General features: G+C 34.3%; 1 long non-coding RNA gene across 1 annotated transcript in view; it reads right to left on the bottom strand.

Moving 5' to 3' along the window:
• LOC146739249 (uncharacterized) overlaps nucleotides 1–16,243 on the bottom strand; it is a 33,159-nt gene extending 16,916 nt beyond the window's left edge. The window contains exon 1 of the long non-coding RNA XR_014930139.1: nucleotides 15,954–16,243. This is a non-coding gene — a long non-coding RNA (uncharacterized LOC146739249). The remainder of the gene's footprint in view (nucleotides 1–15,953) is intronic.
• Nucleotides 16,244–19,089: the final 2,846 nt, after the last annotated feature.

Raw genomic sequence — 19,089 nt, 5'->3', positions numbered from 1 at the left:
TAGAGTAGCTATGGTTAGAATATTCAAATAGAGTAGCCATGGTTAGAATATTCACATAGAGTAGCCATGGTTAGAATATGCACATAGAGTAGCTATGGTTAGAATATTTACATAGAGTAGCTATGGTTAGAATATACACATAGAGTAGCTATGGTTAGAATATTCACATAGAGTAGCTGTGGTTAGAATATTCACATAGAGTAGGTATGGTTAGAATATGCACATAGAGTAGCTATGGTTAGAATATGCACATAGAGTAGCTATGGTTAGAATATTCACATAGAGTAACCATGGTTATAATATGCACATAGAGTAGCTTTGGTTAGAATATGCACAAAGAGTAGCTATGGTTAGAATATTCACATAGTGTAGCCATGGTTACAATATTCACATAGAATAGCTATGGTTACAATATTCACATAGAGTAGCTATGGTTAGAATATTCACATAGAGTAGCCATGGTTAGAATATTCACATAGAGTAGCCATGGATGGAATATGCACATATAGTAGCCATGGTTAGAATATTCACATAGTGTGGCCATGGTTAGAATATGCACATAGAGTAGCTATGGTTAGAATATTCACATTGAGTAGATATGGTTAAAATATTCACATAGTAGCTATGGTTAGAATATTCACATTGAGTAGATATGGTTAGAATATTCACATATAGTAGCTATGTTTAGAATATTCACATAGAGTAGATATGGTTAGAATATTCACATAGTAGCTATGGTTAGAATATTCACATAGTAGCTATGGTTAGAATATTCACATAAAGTAGATATGGTTAGAATATTCACATAGTAGACATGGTTAGAATATTCACATAGTAGCTATGGTTAGAATATTCACATAAAGTAGATATGATTAGAATATTCACATAGAGTAGCCATGGTTAGAATATTCATATAGAGTGGCTATGGTTAGAATGTTCGCATAGAGTGGCTATGGTTAGAATATTCACATAGAGTAGCTATGGTTAGAATATTCACATAGAGTAGCCATGGTTAGAATATTCATATAGAGTGGCTATGGTTAGAATGTTCGCATAGAGTGGCTATGGTTAGAATATTCACATAGAGTAGCCATGGTTAGAATATTCATATAGAGTGGCTATGGTTAGAATGTTCGCATAGAGTGGCTATGGTTAGAATATTCACATAGAGTGGCCATTGTTAGAGTATTCACATAGAGTAGATATGGTTAGAATATTTACATAGAGTGGCTATTGTTAGAATATTCACATAGAGTAGCTATGGTTAGAATATTCAAATAGAGTAGCTATGGTTAGAATATTCACATAGAGTGGCTATGATTAGAATATTCACATAGAGTAGGTATGGTTAGAATATTCACATAGAGTAGCTATGGTTAGAATATTCACATAGAGTAGCTATGGTTAGAATATTCACATAGAGTAGCTATGGTTAGAATATTCACATAGAGTGGCTATGATTAGAATATTCACATAGAGTAGGTATGGTTAGAATATTCACATAGAGTAGCTATGGTTAGAATATTCACATAGAGTAGCTATGGTTAGAATATTCTAATAGAGTAGCTATGGTTAGAATATTCACATAGAGTGGCTATGATTAGAATATTCACATAGAGTAGGTATGGTTAGAATATTCACATAGAGTAGCTATGGTTAGAATATTCACATAGAGTAGCTATGGTTAGAATATTCACATAGAGTAGCTATGGTTAGAATATTCACATAAAGTAGATATGGTTAGAATATTCACATAGAGTGGCCATTGTTAGAGTATTCACATAGAGTAGCCATGGTTAGAATATTCATATAGAGTGGCTATGGTTAGAATGTTCGCATAGAGTAGCTATGGTTAGAATATTTACATAGAGTGGCCATTGTTAGAATATTCACATAGAGTAGCTATGGTTAGAATATTCAAATAGAGTAGCTATGATTAGAATATTCACATAGAGTAGCTATGGTTAGAATATTTACATAGAGTGGCCATTGTTAGAATATTCACATAGAGTAGCTATGGTTAGAATATTCAAATAGAGTAGCTATGGTTAGAATATTCACATAGAGTGGCTATGATTAGAATATTCACATAGAGTAGGTATGGTTAGAATATTCACATAGAGTAGCTATGGTTAGAATATTCACATAGAGTAGCTATGGTTAGAATATTCACATAGAGTAGCTATGGTTAGAATATTCACATAGAGTGGCTATGATTAGAATATTCACATAGAGTAGGTATGGTTAGAATATTCACATAGAGTAGCTATGGTTAGAATATTCACATAGAGTAGCTATGGTTAGAATATTCTAATAGAGTAGCTATGGTTAGAATATTCACATAGAGTGGCTATGATTAGAATATTCACATAGAGTAGGTATGGTTAGAATATTCACATAGAGTAGCTATGGTTAGAATATTCACATAGAGTAGCTATGGTTAGAATATTCACATAGAGTAGCTATGGTTAGAATATTCACATAAAGTAGATATGGTTAGAATATTCACATAGAGTGGCCATTGTTAGAGTATTCACATAGAGTAGCCATGGTTAGAATATTCATATAGAGTGGCTATGGTTAGAATGTTCGCATAGAGTAGCTATGGTTAGAATATTTACATAGAGTGGCCATTGTTAGAATATTCACATAGAGTAGCTATGGTTAGAATATTCAAATAGAGTAGCTATGATTAGAATATTCACATAGAGTAGCTATGGTTAGAATATTTACATAGAGTGGCCATTGTTAGAATATTCACATAGAGTAGCTATGGTTAGAATATTCAAATAGAGTAGCTATGGTTAGAATATTCACATAGAGTAGCTATGGTTAGAGTATTCACATAGAGTAGCTATGGTTAGAATATTCACATAGAGTAGCTATGGTTAGAATATTCACATAGAGTAGCTATAGTTAGAATATTCACATAGAGTAGCTATGGTTAGAATATTCACTTAGAGTAGCTATGGTTAGAATATTCACATAGAGTAGCTATGGTTAGAATATTCACATAGAGTGGCCATGGTTAGAATATTCACATAGAGTAGCTATGGTTAGAATATTCACTTAGAGTAGCTATGGTTAGAATATTCACATAGAGTGGCCATGGTTAGAGTATTCATATATAGTGGCTATGGTTAGAATATTCACATAGAGTAGCTATGGTTAGAATATTCACATGGAGTAGCTATGGTTAGAATATTCACATAGAGTAGCTATGGTTAGAGTATTCACATAGAGTAGCTATGGTTAGAATATTCACATAGAGTAGCTATGGTTAGAATATTCACATAGAGTAGCTATAGTTAGAATATTCACATAGAGTAGCCATGGTTAGAATATTCATATAGAGTGGCTATGGTTAGAATGTTCGCATAGAGTGGCTATGGTTAGAATATTCACATAGAGTAGCTATGGTTAGAATATTCACATAGAGTAGCCATGGTTAGAATATTCATATAGAGTGGCTATGGTTAGAATGTTCGCATAGAGTGGCTATGGTTAGAATATTCACATAGAGTAGCCATGGTTAGAATATTCATATAGAGTGGCTATGGTTAGAATGTTCGCATAGAGTGGCTATGGTTAGAATATTCACATAGAGTAGCTATGGTTAGAATATTCACATGGAGTAGCTATGGTTAGAATATTCACATAGAGTAGCTATGGTTAGAGTATTCACATAGAGTAGCTATGGTTAGAATATTCACATAGAGTAGCTATGGTTAGAATATTCACATAGAGTAGCTATAGTTAGAATATTCACATAGAGTAGCCATGGTTAGAATATTCATATAGAGTGGCTATGGTTAGAATGTTCGCATAGAGTGGCTATGGTTAGAATATTCATATAGAGTGGCTATGGTTAGAATGTTCGCATAGAGTAGCTATGGTTAGAATATTTACATAGAGTGGCCATTGTTAGAGTATTCACATAGAGTAGATATGGTTAGAATATTTACATAGAGTGGCCATTGTTAGAGTATTCACATAGAGTAGCCATGGTTAGAATATTCATATAGAGTGGCTATGGTTAGAATGTTCGCATAGAGTGGCTATGGTTAGAATATTCACATAGAGTAGCTATGGTTAGAATATTTACATAGAGTGGCCATTGTTAGAATATTCACATAGAGTAGCTATGGTTAGAATATTCAAATAGAGTAGCTATGGTTAGAATATTCACATAGAGTGGCTATGATTAGAATATTCACATAGAGTAGGTATGGTTAGAATATTCACATAGAGTAGCTATGGTTAGAATATTCACATAGAGTAGCTATGGTTAGAATATTCACATAGAGTGGCTATGATTAGGATATTCACATAGAGTAGGTATGGTTAGAATATTCACATAGAGTAGCTATGGTTAGAATATTCACATAGAGTAGCTATGGTTAGAATATTCTAATAGAGTAGCTATGGTTAGAATATTCACATAGAGTGGCTATGATTAGAATATTCACATAGAGTAGGTATGGTTAGAATATTCACATAGAGTAGCTATGGTTAGAATATTCACATAGAGTAGCTATGGTTAGAATATTCACATAGAGTAGCTATGGTTAGAATATTCACATAAAGTAGATATGGTTAGAATATTCACATAGAGTGGCCATTGTTAGAGTATTCACATAGAGTAGCCATGGTTAGAATATTCATATAGAGTGGCTATGGTTAGAATGTTCGCATAGAGTAGCTATGGTTAGAATATTTACATAGAGTGGCCATTGTTAGAATATTCACATAGAGTAGCTATGGTTAGTATATTCAAATAGAGTAGCTATGATTAGAATATTCACATAGAGTAGCTATGGTTAGAATATTTACATAGAGTGGCCATTGTTAGAATATTCACATAGAGTAGCTATGGTTAGAATATTCAAATAGAGCAGCTATGATTAGAATATTCACATAGAGTAGCTATGGTTAGAATATTCACATAGAGTAGCTATGGTTAGAATATTCACATAGAGTAGCTATGGTTAGAATATTCACATAGAGTAGCTATGGTTAGAATATTCACATAGAGTAGCTATGGTTAGAATATTCACATAGAGTAGCTATGGTTAGAATATTCACTTAGAGTAGCTATGGTTAGAATATTCACATAGAGTAGCTATGGTTAGAATATTCACATAGAGTGGCCATGGTTAGAATATTCACATAGAGTAGCTATGGTTAGAATATTCACTTAGAGTAGCTATGGTTAGAATATTCACATAGAGTGGTCATGGTTAGAGTATTCATATATAGTGGCTATGGTTAGAATATTCACATAGAGTAGCTATGGTTAGAATATTCACATGGAGTAGCTATGGTTAGAATATTCACATAGAGTAGCTATGTTTAGAGTATTCACATAGAGTAGCTATGGTTAGAATATTCACATAGAGTAGCTATGGTTAGAATATTCACATAGAGTAGCTATAGTTAGAATATTCACATAGAGTAGCTATGGTTAGAATATTCACTTAGAGTAGCTATGGTTAGAATATTCACATAGAGTAGCTATGGTTAGAATATTCACATAGAGTGGCCATGGTTAGAATATTCACATAGAGTAGCTATGGTTAGAATATTCACATAGAGTGGCCATGGTTAGAGTATTCATATATAGTGGCTATGGTTAGAATATTCACATAGAGTAGCTATGGTTAGAATATTCACTTAGAGTAGCTATGGTTAGAATATTCACATGGAGTAGCTATGGTTAGAATATTCACATAGAGTGGCCATGGTTAGAGTATTCATATATAGTGGCTATGGTTAGAATATTCACATAGAGTAGATATGGTTAGAATATTCACATAGAGTAGCTATGGTTAGAATATTCACATAGAGTGGCTATGGTTAGAATATTCACATAGAGTAGCTATGGTTAGAATATTCACATAGAGTAGCTATGGTTAGAATATTCACATAGTGTGGCCATTGTTAGAATATTCACATTGAGTAGCTGTGATTAGAATATTCGCATGGAGTAGCTATGGTTAGAATATTCACTTATAGTTGCCATTGTTAGAATATTCACATAGAGTGGCTATGGTCGCGTCCAGGTAAAACCTCATACTTGTGATTTCCATTAGAAGAGCACATTGGATTGTGGGAAAATCAATGTTTGTCAACACAAATGTCGCACTTGCGCAGTGCGACGACTGCCGCGCTTTAACATTTCTGGGTATTCATCTTATGTTTTACAACTTCTACTTGACAATTTTTCTGTGATAATTAGAATATTGAAATTAGATGCGAAATGTATGGATTAGTCAATCAGCGCCATGGTTATCCAATGATAGTGTAGGCAATATATCGCCAGACTTCAGTGGAGGGCGAGTGACCAGCCGAACAATTGGTTGGCTTCCAGGTTACAAATTCCTGTAGTTCTTATGAGCCTCAAAAAGTAGAAATAATATAATTGTTTACACATTTGATTTGATTAATTGTGAAAACTGACAAGAGACAAATTAATTGTTAGTTGACGTTCGAAATAGCACCGATTACTTAGTCAGGAAAAAGCTTACTTGCTATTTCTCTTTGTGAACGATATTAATATGTCAAAGTTATGGACTGAATTACATACACTGACATTCATCATTGAACTGCCCTCAACACACCCTGTCCATGTATCGCTTTTTGAATAAAATTATACGACATTCTATTATTTATGTACGATTATATACAAACTATGTCACTGAGGAATTCACGTCGTCAACTTGTGTCGAGCTGTTGTTTGAATTAACACTGGACACCTACACTATAGTTGTTTCATACGCTCATAAAATGTTAACACATATGCTCCTAATTTTTATTCAATATTTTTTTCATTCATTTAAGAGGTGCACGGCCTTAAAGTCGTCTCGTTCATAATGTCAGTAATTTGTTGGCAGCTCGTTGTTCAATCATTGTTTATATATCCCATACCTGCAGTTAAAAATACAGGTAAGACGACGTGCAAATAATGTAAACAGTCGCCGCGGCATACGCTGCGAAACATGAACACTTAATTGGATGGCCACGTCGGGAAGTATCTTGGACCAATTCCCAGTAGAGGACGGTTTGATGAATAGGTCGGTGACACAAACAGAAATAAATATGTGAAGGATGGCTATCAATATTACTTTCGATGTTTCTAGCATAAAATGAATCATTAGGAATTGTGATGTGTATTCATTATGAATAAACTAGTGATGAATAATAAACAAGGCACAGTACATTAAACAAGCACGAGATACCGCCAGTCCACACGCAAATGGACAGGCTAAATTTGCAAAGTACACAACGCACATGTACAGGTACATAACTGTAAAAAATATGTGAAGCATGTTGTTGCAATGTTTCAGAGGATCAATATAATATTCAGCACTGTTTTCATACATCTAAAGGGCGGTGGTCGTCGTACCACGCATGTGCGAAATTTGTGATGATAAACAATAATTTTGTAAAAATCAATATGGTCGTGATGTGCACTAAATACCGACTTTGAGTCTTCTGATGACGTCTCTTGTTTACACGTTGATGTGCGCAATAATCAAAGTCGGCGTCGTTTTTAATATGGGCCCCTTATCTCGTGCATGAGCAGTGCGACGATCACCACCGTTTTAATTGAAACTGAATATCTGAATAGAACTGTTTTTGATATGCGCGGTACTAATTACTTAACCTGCAAAGTAATTTCCGGGACTCATTTTTAAATTCTTATTATGGATCGCAATTTATAATTTTTATTTTTATTTCTTCGATAGTTATTTTTTTCATATTAGGTAATAATATCTCCGGTGGATATTTAACGAGTTTGGCGACTCGTCCACACGAGACCACTAGCGCACTGTCAATAGTAATTTCGCAGTTAAAAATAGAAACTTCATGGAATTGATTTAAAGTGTATTCCCAAGTTTCAGTAAAACTGAAATACATGTTTATTCCAAAAGTCGTTAACTAATTCAGTATACATATAAAAAAAGGCAGTGTTTCATAGCGATATGCGCTTAATGACCAATATATTATAATATATTTATTGTTATTCTAGAAAGCACAAAGTTGGAAATTGTGAAAGTAAAAACTCTATTCCTATGATACTTGTACTCGAACTTCTGAAATATTGCTTGAAAGGAGAACGAGCAAATATGTTATAATGAATCAGTAATAATATGTGTCTATCACACGGAGAAAGACTTTTAATAATCGTTTGTCATTTATAAATTATGCTACAGTGGCTACGTGAATCGGAAATTAGAAATAGATGTTTTAGTCGGCTTAACGTTGTGATCCTTGTTAGGTATTTGCTAACCATAAAAGTAAGCCATGACGTAAACTTCTACTGCAATTGATCCTCTCAGAAGACATATGTTATTGTCAATCGGGTACATCCGAACCAATGTATTAGAACAGGGATGTTTGTCATAAATCAATCACCCTCGTTAAATAAATGAAGGTAATAGGTATATGTTTGAAGTCAACAACTTCAAACTATTCATACCAGTACAAAGTTCAAGGGTACGGATTTCTGAAATCTACCGTACATGTTAGGCAATTAACATACACACGGATTAAGTGTCTATTGGTTTTAGATGTAAATTGTTGTTATTTAGAGTTAGATAGGTTTATTGTATATATTAAAACGAACTATTGGGCACGTGCCCGTGTTGACACGTACGGACACTACAAATATACGTCACAAAATACATTATTAACTGCAAGTTTACATTTCTTAACAATGTACTCAACTTCATCACCAAATTGTCCCTATAACACGTTTCTCGATAAATGTTTTTAAAGTTTAAGTTCATGCAAAGTAATGAAGATACATAGTAAAAGAACCAATATATAGACAATTCATGTGACATCCGTCTTATTACATCCCAAATATTGTATATCAAATATTGTATTTTCTTATTAACTTGTATGAAATTATAATGAACGTGCGAGGTATATAGTGGTTACAGTGTCTGTTGTCATCGTCGTTGTCATCGTTAACATTTATTGTGGCTGAGATAACTCCGGTAATTTTTGTTCAATATTTTTCCAAACTTTATGATATTATCAACCAATGTTTAATGTCGGTGCAGTTCAAATTTGGTATAGCTGTAAAGTTTGGAAAAATATAGCCTAAACAGTAATGGGAACTTGAAATGTAACTGATGTTTTTTTCTGAATTGAAACGTGAAACCAATACAAATGTAACTCGACACTGATATGATTGGCTTAGTTAAAATCAAGTAGTGATAATGAGCACTTATTATTTATATTTATTTTGCCAGATATATTGTTTTATTTATAGAATCTGTCCTAAGTTTTATTGCCTTATCATTCTAAGCCCTAAAATGCACCGTAGTCCAAGGTTTATTAGAGTGCATTGCAGGCATTTGGTTTATTTATAAGGGGGCTACACTAAAACATGGCTGGATCTACAATGAGATATGATGTTATATGTTCGGCTCCACATCTCTACTAGACTAAAACAACTGCGAATTACACCCAGTATTTGGGATAGATTAAGAATTTGTTATTGAGTGATCAATAGTTTCATTATGTTATAATAAAATTGGGACTACATCAGACAAGTGGTGACTTTATGATTTTATGACATAATTACAATTGTGTTCAAGAGCTCATGTTACCTTTTCCAAAAATCATTAAAATGAAAGTCAATTTACACAAATTAATGGATTGGAACAATAAGAAGCATTGACATACTCATCCATTAATCTGAATATTCCCATAGGGACTTTAACAAGGGGAACTAACATACAACAATAACAATGTACATTAGACAAAGTACGTTTACACACATACATAGGTCAATTTATGCAGAAATACAGAAATTATTGGGCTTCACGAAATGATAACAAGTATCAGATCACTCACAAAAAATAATGTAATAAGAATGATATATGGACCTCGAGACCAAGACGTTATAGAAAAAGGTAGCACCCGCCATATATATCAATCTAAGTACTAATAGTCAATTCGTGAAGAGAAAATCAAAGATCATCTGCCTAGGTGATTTGTCATATTTCGTCACTAGTCATGATATCAGCTATAGAAATTAGAAGCCACCAAATTGTTTTGCCTACGGCATACATGTTAGAAGAGACCCAGCAATAGCAGATGGATTAAGGGCTGTAAGTACATGGGAGATTGCTATTGGGATTCAGATCACTTCTTCGCGTGTCGAGACAAGATATATTAGAATCGAAGTAAGAAGTCTGTCGATGTGAACACAAATCGGACGGCGTTAAAATCTGAATGACATTTGAGCATCCACACAAAGCCAGGACCGACGAATAATTGTAAACCGCTTCTAAATTTCCAACTACATGATATGACCCAGAAACATGTTGAAATATTGCGGGATTACACCTCGTTGCGCAAATTAGATACATATTCAGAAATTATTTAACTTGCATCAATGAATCCAAGCCCTATAATCTAAAAAAAAATCATTGTGGAATAATAGGCAATACTTAGAGCATATAATATGACGGGGAATATGTGGAAGTCACGCACACAACCTCAGTACTGTCAAATATCATGAACACAACATATAAAATGAACAACCCTATAACAGCACACATGCACGCGACGCTGTCGGATACTTTTCCCAAACAGGTGCGTAAAAAGATTATATTAATGACATTTGCTTCCTAGCCATGACAAATGAATCATCAAGACACACATTTCTAGTAACATCCAAGTCGATGTTCTTAATCTCAGATATGACTCATTGTTATGCGAAAATAGATAAAGTATCTTGTTCAGAAATAATGAACTTAATTAATTTTGTGCTAATGCTCTGACCGCTGTAAGCCAAGGAGTGGTGATAAAATCTAATTTCACAACACATTGACATTCTGACAATAATGATAATACATAGTATTAGACAGCCAAGTGTTTATTATCGAAGTATATCGACTGTCGGGGACGCGATGTCAGTGTTTGTGTCAATCAAACCACTGTCTGTAATGTAACTCATTGTAGGGAAGATTTCCAAATCTCTATTTTATAATAGTCAAGATAATACAAATAACGTTAATTCTATTTTATGTTTTATTTTATTCAGTTGTTATTAAAAAGTATGAGTATTTTCACTCGCTGACAAATACCCTATCTAACTCGTTAAAACCTTCTAGTTCTTGCTAGTTATCACGAGACGTTGCGTAAAGCCCAGGATACAACACTCATAGCGCTGTTTCGGTGTATAGAACACAAAAGTAGGAACAGAGTTCAAAAGAATGAGGAATAGTTCCAATGAACCGAGTCCCTATTGTCCTGTATGTAAGAGCGTCAAGTGTTCGTATAGAATCAACACCAGAAAAGCCAAGTAGTTAGGAGCAAACAATCCATGGAACTTCCAAACCCTTGGGGGGGGGGGGAGTCGAACCCCAATAAAACGTTCTAACAACCGTTTCAAACAAACCAACATGTTTCTTCCAGAACACAGGTTTGAGACGTTTTTAGAAGTCAATACATCATCAAGATGGCCGTGGAAATGTGGGTGAAACGAGAACTCATAATTGTGACGACCATAGTTAATCGCTATATTTGGTGTCGTGTGGGTGTTATCTTAGCGTTATTGAAACAAAACAAATAATCACGTTCGCGGTATTCGGTTGCTAGGTTAATGAACATGCGCGATGTCGTTTCTGTAATATGTGTCGATTTCATAACCACCCATTCGTGAGACGGCTTACAGCAGTTACAATTGGTTCGCAGATATGGCTAAATCAGTATTTGTATTCAACTTCTTGTGTTTCCCGCTTCACCAGTGTGTATTAATAAATAACACATTTGAATTTTACAGCTAACAATGCAATATAAAATCAAATCTGAAGCCGAAACAGTAAAAATCTCTTCGTAATAAAAATTGGTTATTCTTGGTGGCTGGGGCATAGTAACCCTATTTGCTAATGAGACAGACACTGACTGATTGTTTATGAATAAGAACGTCCCGAGCGTTCTTTGTTGATACCACATTACAAATACATTTAAGAGTCCATGTAGGTAGCGAAGGTGAACCCCACTGCAACAACAGCATGCGCTAATATTCGTTTACATTGACCAAACTCTAGCATGTTCCGAGGTAAAAACTCGATGGCAGAAAATACAAATGAATGTGATACACACCAAACTTACACACAACAGCGTACATGTATGAATACTGAACATCTTATCTGAATATTTCATTATTATAATTGAATACTCCGTGCACGTTTAACTGTTTGCTGCGTATTTGCATATAATTACGAAAATAATCATCTACATATACCTGAATATAGTGATAGATATGCGTTTGTAATGCGCCCGAGTATTCACAAATGACAGTATAACAATACCAGCATGGTTTGTGTTTTGAAAGAGTTATCACAGGGGTTAGCGTTTTATAAGTATGAAGTAGATAACTATCATTACAATTCAGATCACGTGCTTCTTGGCGAGACAAGGAGTATTAGTATTGCAGTAAACTATCTAAAACTCACAACACCTACATATTACCAAATAACTGTATAGTTTATGGAATTTGTGTCTAAGTGATGGCGGGTAACAATTTTAAATTAATCGAAAATGAAACTACCATTCCTTAATTTCAAACGTAGTCAAGTAAATGGGTATTCGTGTTAGCGAGCATTCACTGACAACATAATCCAAACGACCACTACGTTTGCTCACACCTGATAGGAGCACGACATATGCTGCGAACTTGATTATGGTTCTAGGTTTGATTTATCGTTACGAAATAATTAATTACACGTAACACACTGGTATGTGTATGTTACTGTAATTCTAAATACATTTTAAATTACTGAATAATTGGATATATTATAGCATATCAACTATCCGACTTGTTAGCTTAGTCGCGTACACTAAATATTCAAATGAAAGCATTATCAAATAATATGTCCTCACCAAAACTGCAATATGATAAATATGTATATGATATGTATATGTCAATAAGGAAATCGACACGGCCCTACGTTGTCGGTTGATGCAAAATAAAACAATCGTCCGCAGAATAAATGTAGTGTAGACAATCTCAAGCAGTATGCTTTACCATAATGGTTCAGATAATCTTTTTTTATTCTGGCATATATGTAAAATGTCGGAATGTTCATGCATTTACACAAATGTATCATAACTACTAAGCAGCAGGCTTTTGTTTTAAGATTTCACTCTGGGACCCTGGGATGTCTTTGTTATTGTTGTTGGTACAATTACAATTATAAAGACAAAATTCCTAGAATTATCGATGATTTTTAAATTCTAGTAATCTCCAATCAAATATATTCATGAACCGAATGAAGTCGTGATTCCTTAACACGTCTTGTTTTCGCAACTTGTAGGTGTGTAGACCTTTCGCCCTTTCCAAATACTATGAACTCAGTACATAGATGGTGGTAATAGTTGGGGAATGGTGACTCGCCTTATAAATTTACTTGACTTTACAGAGTGTTATTCCATGAATAACATTACATGAAAGTTAGTATGCCACACACGAGTACGTAAGATCACGTAAACTCAGGATGTGCGTGTATTCCTTAGAAACAAAATAACATTTCACACAATTCCCAGAAGTTATAAACGTAATACTTTACACCAAAGTGAAATTAGACTCAGACCCGGAAATGATATTAGACAGGAAAATGAATCTACAAATGGACTCGACCTGCTATTTGTTGCAATGTGATGTAGACGAAACAGCGTCGGGAAATTATTGCGATGTGTCCATTGTTATATTATGTGCACTGGGTGAAACCCTAACGGAAGTCAAACTATAATTAGACAAAGTTAGATGAACAATATTACTATTTTTCCGTGCAACTCGGTATCACTGTCTATAATGTGATGTAATAATACACTGATATTGTAAGATATGCAGACGGGTAACTAATTATTCATAACTGTATGTTTTAGGGAAAGGTCATTTCACTAAATGTGTAATACCTGAAAATTTAATTCAAAAATTTTAGTCATTGTATTTCTTTCACATATCTGAAAAAAACTTACATCGTATGAAATATACATCACACCAAAAAGGCAATTGCTTATATAGCATTATGAAAATGTTTTTCCAAATGCAAATAAAGTGCGCGTGGTCGACCGCAATTAGTATCAATTAGATCGAGATGGGAACGTTGACAATGTGACGTTTGGTTTAAAGAAAATCAATATTTGAAACATAAGAAGAATGATAAATGAGGAGAATATATGCTTACTAATTATCATCATCTGTCATAGAAGTCTTAAATATTGTTCTCATGGATATAGCTATTAAATATGGCTTGTAAATCGAGAAGCACATTTAACGTTGATACTACAATGAATAGGTGATTCGAATCCAGTCGCATTACATCACTCATATTTTCTAGTTCACTACTTACTTTGGTAAACATTACATGTCTCATCCTGCTAATATACAAGGTCATACCTGAGTGTGAGCTAAGGCTAAGGTCAATTATATCCCAGTCATCGTCTCATTCAAAACTGACCCAGGAAATAGATTATTTATGAATGAGACTGAGAACCATTCCAATATGGGACATGGGGGAGCACTATATATTGTAATGTTTTCGAACGTGGTTTATTATGAGGCAGAATATTTGGAGCATCGATATACATGCTGTATACATACGCCGCTCTACCCGTGGTTTAAACATTACGGTATATTTATTTGACAGGCTTTCGTTGTCGTTATGATAAATGCTATTTTTTTGACTGGTGGGAATTTCCAATTAGGGTTATGCCATGCCATAATAAGACTAGATGGGATTTAAATGCCTGGGGATTTGTTGATATCTTTGTGGCAAGAAGTTAATTATACTTCACGGGTTCCATGCATTCAATTAAATTGTTTAAGCTACGGTTGTTGGCATTGCCGTCACGTGGCCTGCGTCATGGTAATGTCGTAAATGTCGCTTGACCTATTCTTGTGAGCCTATATTGCTTTAGTATAAAATACATGCGTGCCTTCCAAACAAGTCATGTTAATATGTGTGGGTATAAACATTTGTCTTCAGTGTAATAATTATGATAAAAAAAGTTTAATCAAATTTCTAAGAAACAAATGACTAGGTTAAAGGGGTGACATCCATTTTTCTAACGTTTATAAACAAAACCGGTAGAAACATGCGTTCAGGTTCAAATGTTTAGGTTCCCACTCGTGTTAACGTATGCGATGCCCCGTACCGATGCTAAATAATTGTGAAAGGTAGGAGATTCGTTTCATGTTATTTTGAGAGTTGCTACTATATTTTTTGTGTGACATGTTAAAAGATTTGTTCAGTATCATAACTGTTTTCAAAATGACACATTCATTTCTTTGGCATTTTAACACAGGTTCTGTCACATGTGTCGAGTATATATCACAGAGTGACACGGCAGGGTGTATTGTAGTTGGTCATAGATTCCATACAACCACGTGACTCGTTCATTTTCATTTTTAACTTATTCTTATGTATTGCCCTGGCAAATACCTTATAAATATTAATAGTTTAAGATTACATCGCTTTTCTTAGCAAGCAAAGCAGGTGCTTTGAATTTCAATCAGCATAGAAACTCTCAGAAGACGTCCCGCAAACAATATATCACGGAGCCCCGGGTGCCTCCCATTTCCAATAAAAGGTATTACATATTATGACATTTATGCACAGTTAACATGATACCTTAATGCAGGTACCTTTAATTGAACAGAAATATATTATAATCGAAATAACTATCTGTTGTTCCCGGAAATAACTTTATTAGACCCAATACGTATAATATTGGAGCTGCCCAGTTTGCATTGTAACATTGCAGAGCGCGTAACTAGCCACAACTGAACAAAATCCCATAAAACGGTTACTGTAAATGTAGCAGCACATACAATGAAAACATATGAGGTATTCACAATATAACGGAACACTGCGTATGGAAAGATGCACTGAACACATGTGTCGATCATTATATCCACTTACCCACAGATCTTGTACAACCTTCGCATATGTTTACGGCTGACTTCACTTTCAGATCATAACCTAAAAAGGCGAAATGCTAGAAACACTGATGTTGCTACTTCACCGGAGCCAGATTTTCTCTATGAAAGGTACGTTGAATTCACGTGGGTTGACTCAAAAGTATAACAGCCACCGGGATATACAGAGGGAGTAATGTCACCGGCTGTCTTGCATCGTCAAGCAATATGTATCTTTCAACGGAGTTTTGCCAACACACACCTCGCTTCGTCATACATCACGTTTGCAATCAGATGTTAAGGGAACTCCTTATGTTTGCAGAGAAAAACGATGAGAGCCTCCAAGCTGCTGGTTAATAATAAAAAAAATACAAGATTTCAACGTTCAAAACAACATAATGCAGCTACCGTAGTTAAATGATATTAAAGTATTTTTCCCTATTACAACATATAAAAACAAAAATAAATTGTTAACCTAGGTTTCGATAATAAACTACTGGAGCGTTTGGCAACTGATGGATGCACGCGGCGATCATTATTTCAATTAAATGGAATAAAAGAGAAAAAACATCTGTTTCATGGGACGTTAAGGACACTAAATAACACAAATGATGTGTACGGAAGTAGAAAGCCGGATACAAAATTTTAAAATGTTTCTATTCTATTATATTTTCCATCATAGTACGGAATGCTGATGTCCTGCTTGGCGCAAGGTATTACAATTCTGAATATAATATTAAAATGTACTTTTCCTTCCGTCTTGTCGTTTTCAGTGACTACTTTGTCTCTGTATAAGTCATTCGTAGTAACAGCAATAAATCATATATATTGTATGCGCTCGTATTTCATAACCGGTTGAAACCACTGAACAGCATATTGAGTTTATTGTCTATCGCTGTGATGGGTCACACTTTTTTTAGCTGGTTAAAATTATAGAATTATCGTCAGGTTAACGCAGTTTGCAGCCAAAAATATTCTTCATCTATAATATATGCAGGATCTCCCACGGGTAACCCTATTCAATCCAATTTATTAAATGAATATATTAATTGTCATTTGTTCAGAGCCTTTGGCTAGGAGCAGATGAATATTACTGTACAAGCTTAATGAGTCGGATATTATAGGGTCATGAACTTGAAATCATATTTACTTATACATATCGTGCGTGTAAAAAGGAAGTAGTAGCTCATGTCCGTGTCGTTTAATTTCCCTGACTATACGTATGTTGGGTGTGAACCTGCAATACCCAATGACACGGAAGCAATGATCGTTCCAGTTGGACATGATTGCCAGGCGGTAATATTCTGTTTTAACCCCAAAATGGGACGCTGACATTATGTCTAAATTATGCATTATGTGCAGATATATTAATTTACCCTATGCAGATTCGTTTATTTTATTACGGGGCCTAATACATTACTCTGTGACGATTACATTCATTATGCGATATTAATGTTTAGAGCGCCATAGTTTGCATATTGTGTATTTTAAACTCAATGAGCCTAATTTCTTATTTGCTATAAATAAAAAACATCATCATTTTGGGAGCATTATGCGAGTGTAACGGTCTTAAATTAATGACAGAAACATCACATAGGACTCACATTTGTTAAGTGTGGAGAATACGATAACTTTTATACAAGACAAGAATGTCACTACACCATATTTAGTCAGTGTTTATCAAATATATTTAGTACATAACAAAATATAGCCGAACTTGAAACTTAATTACAGATTCATAGATATGTGTAAATTTGAAAGTTTTGAGTTATTCGTACAAAACATAACATCGTAAGCCACTCAGGCGTAGATTTAAATCTTTTCCCGATTTTTAATAAACATAGTTACTGTTATTCGTACAGCATCTTCAGAGGATAAGTAAAATGGAGAATTTATGACAGTGAACAATAAATTGCCATAGTGACGATTTTACAACTACTCAATTAATCAGTTAAAATTTATATATTCGGCATAAATTATTGTGCAATAAAATTGTAGATATCACGTGGTATCAGGGCCGGGAGAGACATGGGGTATACGGCTGTGAATAGACAACAGAAAGTGTGACTGTTTGAAGCGTTTCAATCGAATTCGCGAAGAAAAGAAAATAACAAATACGATATAAAGATTAAAATGAGATGTTTCGCAAATTTCAAAACTGTTCTTGTTTGCTTCATATCCTATGTAGACGCATTTCCGGTTCCGCTTACTCTATTTTGTACATATAGTATTTAAATGTGTTCCTAAAAATACCGCATTTCCTATAATAGGTAATATACATTATTTAGTACGTTTCACTGGAAATGTGCACATTTCAGCATTCTATATTTTTTATGAGAGTAATGTTAGCTTTTTTTAATGAAGTCGCCAGGGTCTCTTAATATATGCAAATCCATTCATTAGCATATTCATAGTGATTTACACATCAGTATTAATTAATTAATATGTTAGAATTCGTTTTTATAATCCTTTTGGTAGGTACACGCATTTATATTAATATAATGACACGTTAATAGTATATGGGTTTAGACCACTGATCCCCAACTGAACCGACAAGACGCGAAATGGCGCTAGTATTGTTATATTCTCGTTTGTTACATTCAGTAGTGTCCCATTCATCCGTGCTTGGCATACACAGAACTCATACAAATGTTAATAAATATGATGCAGTTCACATGATAACGTGTTTAGTTAAGTGTGTATATACTGCCACATGAATAGCATTGTAGAACAACTCAATTATTCGCATCAATTTTCATAGCGGTACCTGTAAAACCCCTGAAATTGAGAGAAAAGCATTATTCCCAGAACGGATGACGTCATGGTACACTGAAGAAGATTGAATGGCACATTGTTAGCATATTAATGAAATCAATTAGCGAGAACACGTGACAGGAATAAACACTATAAGTGGACAAAATATCCACGTTTATTTAATGGTTATATAAACCATGGCTCTCTTCTTTTTCTATATCACTAACATCGGTGGCTACAATTAGAGGGTATGATTAATTATATTGGGTGACCAAGGTTCCGTATACATTATCTTTAAAACTATCCTTCTCGTGTATTTATGTACTCTAACCCGGCATGTAATGTTTCTCCATTCGTTCCTTCGTCCTTTCATTCCAGTAATTTGG

The sequence above is a fragment of the Saccoglossus kowalevskii genome, chromosome 8, assembly GCF_978046115.1.
Source record: "Saccoglossus kowalevskii chromosome 8, keSacKowa6.1, whole genome shotgun sequence".
Taxonomy (NCBI): Eukaryota; Metazoa; Hemichordata; class Enteropneusta; family Harrimaniidae; genus Saccoglossus; species Saccoglossus kowalevskii.
Note: the sequence above shows the minus strand (reverse complement) of the source record. Positions and strands in the feature narration are given on the sequence as shown.